Here is a 6,825-nt window from a genome sequence, read left to right as displayed (position 1 = left end):
TGATTAACAGCATTATTTATTATTGCATCAAAAAGTCCATGTCCAGGTGGGGTCACTCATCATCTTCTTTAACCTGTAAAAAGAAATGAAAAACGAAATTAGATTTTTTCTATTTACCCATCCCACCACCCCAAAAGAAATGAAATTTACTAACCTAAGCTTGGATCCAAGAGTGAAGTCCATGTCTGGGTGGGGTCGCTCATCATCTTCTTTGTCCTGTAAAAAGAAATGAAAAACGAGATAAGATTTTTCCTATTTACCCATCCCACCACCCTAAAAAAATGACATTTACTTACATTAGCTTGGATCCAGGGGTGAAGTCCATGTCTACGTGGGGTCGCTCATCATCTTCTTGGTCCTGTAAAAAGAAATGAAAAACCAGATTAGATTGTTTCAATTTACCCATCCTACCACACTAAAAAAATGAAATTTACTAACCTTAGCTTGGATCCAAAAGTAAAGACCATGTCCGGGTGGGGTCGCTCATCATCTTCTTTGTCCTGTAAAAAGAAATGAAAAATGAGATTAGATTTTGTCAATTTACCCATCCCACCACCCCATAAAATGAAATTTACTAACCTTAGCTTGGATCCAAGAGTGAAGTCCATGTCTGGGTGGGGTCGCTCATCATCTTCTTTGTCCTGTAAAAAGAAATGAAAAACCAGATTAGATTTTTTCAATTTACCCATCCCACCACCCTAAAAAACATGAAATTTACTAACCTTTGCTTGGATCCAAGAGTGAAGTCCATGTCCGACTGGGATAGCTCATTATCTTCTTGGTCCTGTAAAAAGAAATGAAAAATGAGATTAGATTTTATCAATTTACCCATCCCACCACCCCATAAAATTAAATTTACTAACCTTTGCTTGGATCCAACAGTGAGGTCCATGTCCGGGTGGGGTCGCTCATCATCTTCTTTGTCCTGTAAAAAGAAATGAATAACCAGATTAGATTGTTTCAATTTACCCATCCTACCACACTAAAAAAATGAAATTTACTAACCTTAGCTTGGATCCAAAAGTGAAGTCCATGTCCGGGTGGGGTCGCTGATCATCTTCTTTGTCCTGTAAAAAGAAATGAAAAATGAGATTGGATTTTTACAATTTACATTGTACTTATCCCACCAACCCAAAAAATGAAATTTACTAACCTTAGATTGGATCCAAGAGTGAAGTCCATGTCTAGGTGGGGTCGCTCATCTTCTTTGTCCTGTAAAAAGAAATGAAAAACGAGATAAGATTTTGTCAATTTACCCATCCCACCACCCCATAAAATGAAATTTACTAACCTTAGCTTGGATCCAAGAGTGAAGTCCATGTCTGGGTGGGGTCGCTCATCATCTTCTTTGTCCTGTAAAAAGAAATGAAAAACCAGATTAGATTTTTTCAATTTACCCATCCCACCACCCTAAAAAACATGAAATTTACTAACCTTTGCTTGGATCCAAGAGTGAAGTCCATGTCCGACTGGGATAGCTCATTATCTTCTTGGTCCTGTAAAAAGAAATGAAAAATGAGATTAGATTTTATCAATTTACCCATCCCACCACCCCATAAAATTAAATTTACTAACCTTTGCTTGGATCCAACAGTGAGGTCCATGTCCGGGTGGGGTCGCTCATCATCTTCTTTGTCCTGTAAAAAGAAATGAATAACCAGATTAGATTGTTTCAATTTACCCATCCTACCACACTAAAAAAATGAAATTTACTAACCTTAGCTTGGATCCAAAAGTGAAGTCCATGTCCGGGTGGGGTCGCTGATCATCTTCTTTGTCCTGTAAAAAGAAATGAAAAATGAGATTGGATTTTTACAATTTACATTGTACTTATCCCACCAACCCAAAAAATGAAATTTACTAACCTTAGATTGGATCCAAGAGTGAAGTCCATGTCTAGGTGGGGTCGCTCATCTTCTTTGTCCTGTAAAAAGAAATGAAAAACCAGATTAGATTGTTTCAATTTACCCATCCTACCACACTAAAAAAATGAAATTTACTAACCTTAGCTTGGATCCAAGAGTGAAGTCCATGTCTAGGTGGGGTCGCTCATCTTCTTTGTCCTGTAAAAAGAAATGAAAAACGAGATAAGATTTTGTCAATTTACCCATCCCACCACCCCATAAAATGAAATTTACTAACCTTTGCTTGGATCCAAGAGGGAAGTCCATGTCCGACTGGGGTCGCTCATCATCTTCTTTGTCCTGTAAAAAGAAATGAAAAACGAGATTAGATTTTTATAATTTACTTATCCCACCAACCCAAAAAATGAAATTTACTAACCTTAGATTGGATCCAAGAGTGAAGTCCATGTCCGGGTGGGGTCGCTCATCATCTTTTTTGTCCTGTAAAAAGAAAGAAAAACGAGATTAGATTTTTACAATTTACTTATCCCACCAACCCAAAAAATGAAATTTACTAACCTTAGATTGGATCCAAGAGTGAAGTCCATGTCCGGGTGGGGTCCCTCATCATCTTTTTTGTCCTGTAAAAAGAAAGAAAAACGTGATTAGATTTTTACAATTTACTTTTCCCACCAACCCAAAAAATGAAATTTACTAACCTTAGATTGGATCCAAGAGTGAAGTCCATGTCCGGCTGGGGTCGCTCATCATCTTCTTGGTCCTGTAAAGAGAAATGAAAAACCAGATTAGATTTTTTCAATTTTCCCATCCCACCACCCTGAAAAAATGAAATTTACTAACCTTTGCTTGGATCCAAGAGTGAAGTCCATGTCGGGCTGGAGTCGCTCATCATCTTCTTTGTCCTGTAAAAAGAAATGAAAAATAAGATTAGATTTTTACAATTTACTTATCCCACCAACCCAAAAAATGAAATTTACTAACCTTAGATTGGATCCAAGAGTGAAGTCCATGTCCGGCTGGGGTCGCTCATCATCTTCTTGGTCATGTAAAAAGAAATGAAAAATGAGATTGGATTTTTACAATTTACTTATCCCACCAACCCAAAAAATGAAATTTACTAACCTTAGATTGGATCCAAGAGTGAAGTCCATGTCTGGGTGGGGTCGCTCTTCTTCTTCTTTGTCCTCTAAAAAGAAATGAAAAACGAGAATAGTTTCTTTCAATTTACCCTTCCCACTATTCCAAAAAAATACTAACCTTAGCTTGGATCCAAGAGTGAAGTCCATGTCTGGGAGGGGTCGCTCATCATCTTCTTTGTCCTGTAAAAAGAAATGAAAAATGAGATAAGATTTTGTCAATTTACCCATCCCACCACCACATAAAATGAAATTTACTAACCTTTGCTTGGATCCAAGAGGGAAGTCCATGTCCGACTGGGGTCGCTCATCATCTTCTTTGTCCTGTAAAAAGAAATGAAAAACGAGATTAGATTTTTATAATTTACTTATCCCACCAACCCAAAAAATGAAATTTACTAACCTTAGATTGGATCCAAGAGTGAAGTCCATGTCCGGGTGGGGTCGCTCATCATCTTTTTTGTCCTGTAAAAAGAAAGAAAAACGAGATTAGATTTTTACAATTTACTTTTCCCACCAACCCAAAAAATGAAATTTACTAACCTTAGATTGGATCCAAGAGTGAAGTCCATGTCCGGCTGGGGTCGCTCATCATCTTCTTGGTCCTGTAAAGAGAAATGAAAAACCAGATTAGATTTTTTCAATTTTCCCATCCCACCACCCTGAAAAAAAATGAAATTTACTAACCTTAGCTTGGATCCAAGAGTGAAGTCCATGTCCGGCTGGAGTCGCTCATCATCTTCTTTGTCCTGTAAAAAGTAATGAAAAATGAGATTAGATTTTGTCAATTTACCCATCCCACCACCCCATGAAATGAAATTTACTAACCTTTGCTTGGATCCAAGAGTGAAGTCCATGTCTGGGTGGGGTTGCTCATCATCTTCTTTGTCCTGTAAAAAGAAATTAAAAACGACATTAGATTTTTCCTATATACCCAACCCACCACTCTAAAAAAATGAAATTTACTTACCTTTGCTTGGATCCAAGAGTGAAGTCCATGTCCGGCTGGGGTCGCTCATCATCTTCTTGGTCCTGTAAAAAGAAATTAAAAACGACATTAGATTTTTCCTATATACCCATCCTACCACACTAAAAAAATGAAATTTACTAACCTTAGCTTGGATCCAAGAGTGAAGTCCATGTCTAGGTGGGGTCGCTCATCTTCTTTGTCCTGTAAAAAGAAATGAAAAACGAGATAAGATTTTGTCAATTTACCCATCCCACCACCCCATAAAATGAAATTTACTAACCTTTGCTTGGATCCAAGAGGGAAGTCCATGTCCGACTGGGGTCGCTCATCATCTTCTTTGTCCTGTAAAAAGAAATGAAAAACGAGATTAGATTTTTATAATTTACTTATCCCACCAACCCAAAAAATGAAATTTACTAACCTTAGATTGGATCCAAGAGTGAAGTCCATGTCCGGGTGGGGTCGCTCATCATCTTTTTTGTCCTGTAAAAAGAAAGAAAAACGAGATTAGATTTTTACAATTTACTTATCCCACCAACCCAAAAAATGAAATTTACTAACCTTAGATTGGATCCAAGAGTGAAGTCCATGTCCGGCTGGGGTCCCTCATCATCTTTTTTGTCCTGTAAAAAGAAAGAAAAACGTGATTAGATTTTTACAATTTACTTTTCCCACCAACCCAAAAAATGAAATTTACTAACCTTAGATTGGATCCAAGAGTGAAGTCCATGTCCGGCTGGGGTCGCTCATCATCTTCTTGGTCCTGTAAAGAGAAATGAAAAACCAGATTAGATTTTTTCAATTTTCCCATCCCACCACCCTGAAAAAATGAAATTTACTAACCTTTGCTTGGATCCAAGAGTGAAGTCCATGTCGGGCTGGAGTCGCTCATCATCTTCTTTGTCCTGTAAAAAGAAATTAAAAACGACATTAGATTTTTCCTATATACCCATCCTACCACACTAAAAAAATGAAATTTAATAACCTTAGCTTGGATCCAAGAGTGAAGTCCATGTCTAGGTGGGGTCGCTCATCTTCTTTGTCCTGTAAAAAGAAATGAAAAACGAGATAAGATTTTGTCAATTTACCCATCCCACCACCCTGAAAAAATGAAATTTACTAACCTTTGCTTGGATCCAAGAGTGAAGTCCATGTCCGGCTGGGGTCGCTTATCATCTTCTTGGTCCTGTAAAAAGAAATGTAAAACCAGATTAGAATGTTTCAATTTACCCAACCCACCACCCTAAAAAAATGAAATTTACTAACCTTTGCTTGGATCGAAGTGTGAAGTCCATGTTCGACTGGGGTCGCTCATCATCTTCTTTGTCCTGTAAAAAGAAATGAAAAACGAGATTAGATTTTTATAATTTACTTATCCCACCAACCCAAAAAATGAAATTTACTAACCTTAGATTGGATCCAAGAGTGAAGTCCATGTCCGGCTGGGGTCCCTCATCATCTTTTTTGTCCTGTAAAAAGAAAGAAAAACGTGATTAGATTTTTACAATTTACTTTTCCCACCAACCCAAAAAATGAAATTTACTAACCTTAGATTGGATCCAAGAGTGAAGTCCATGTCCGGCTGGGGTCGCTCATCATCTTCTTGGTCCTGTAAAGAGAAATGAAAAACCAGATTAGATTTTTTCAATTTTCCCATCCCACCACCCTGAAAAAATGAAATTTACTAACCTTTGCTTGGATCCAAGAGTGAAGTCCATGTCGGGCTGGAGTCGCTCATCATCTTCTTTGTCCTGTAAAAAGAAATGAAAAATAAGATTAGATTTTGTCAATTTACCCATCCCACCACCCCATGAAATGAAATTTACTAACCTTTGCTTGGATCCAAGAGTGAAGTCCATGTCTGGGTGGGGTCGCTCATCATCTTCTTTGTCCTGTAAAAAGAAATTAAAAACGACATTAGATTTTTCCTATATATCCAACCCACCACTCTAAAAAAATGAAATTTACTTACCTTTGCTTGGATCCAAGAGTGAAGTCCATGTCCGGCTGGGGTCGCTCATCATCTTCTTGGTCCTGTAAAAAGAAATGTAAAACCAGATTAGATTGTTTCAATTTACCCAACCCACCACCCTAAAAAAATGAAATTTACTAACCTTTGCTTGGATCGAAGTGTGAAGTCCATGTCTGGGTGGGGTCGTTCATCTTCTTTGTCCTGTAAAAAGAAATTAAAAACGACATTAGATTTTTCCTATTTACCCAACCCACCACTCTAAAAAAATGAAATTTACTAACCTTAGCTTGGATCCAAGAGTGAAGTCCATGTCAGGCTAGGGTCGCTCATCAACTTCTTGGTCCTGTAAAAAGAAATGAAAAATGAGGTTGGATTTTTACAATTTACTTATCCCACCAACCCAAAAAATGAAATTTACTAACCTTAGATTGGATCCAAGAGTGAAGTCCATGTCTGGATGGGGTCGCTCTTCTTCTTTGTCCTCTAAAAAGAAATGAAAAACGAGATTAGATTTTTTCAATTTACCCTTCCCACTATTTCAAAAAAATGAAATATACTAACCTTAGCTTGGATCCAAGAGTGAAGTCCATGTCTGGGAGGGGTCACTCGTCATCTTCTTGGTCCTGTAAAAAGAAATGAAAAATTAGATTAGATTTTGTCAATTTACCCATCCCACCACCGCATAAAATGAAATTTACTAACCTTTGCTTGGATCCAAGAGGGAAGTCCATGTCCGGCTGGGGTAGCTCATCATCTTCTTTGTCTTGTAAAAAGAAATGAAAAACGTGATTACATTTTTACAATTTACTTATCCCACCAACCCAAAAAATGAAATTTACTAACCTTAGATTAAAGTCCATGTCCGGCTGGGGTCACTCATCA

The sequence above is a fragment of the Lingula anatina genome, chromosome 1, assembly GCF_051362555.1.
Source record: "Lingula anatina isolate TDL-2025a chromosome 1, LinAna3.0, whole genome shotgun sequence".
Classification (NCBI taxonomy): Eukaryota; Metazoa; Brachiopoda; class Lingulata; order Lingulida; family Lingulidae; genus Lingula; species Lingula anatina.
This window is presented reverse-complemented; position numbering follows the sequence as displayed.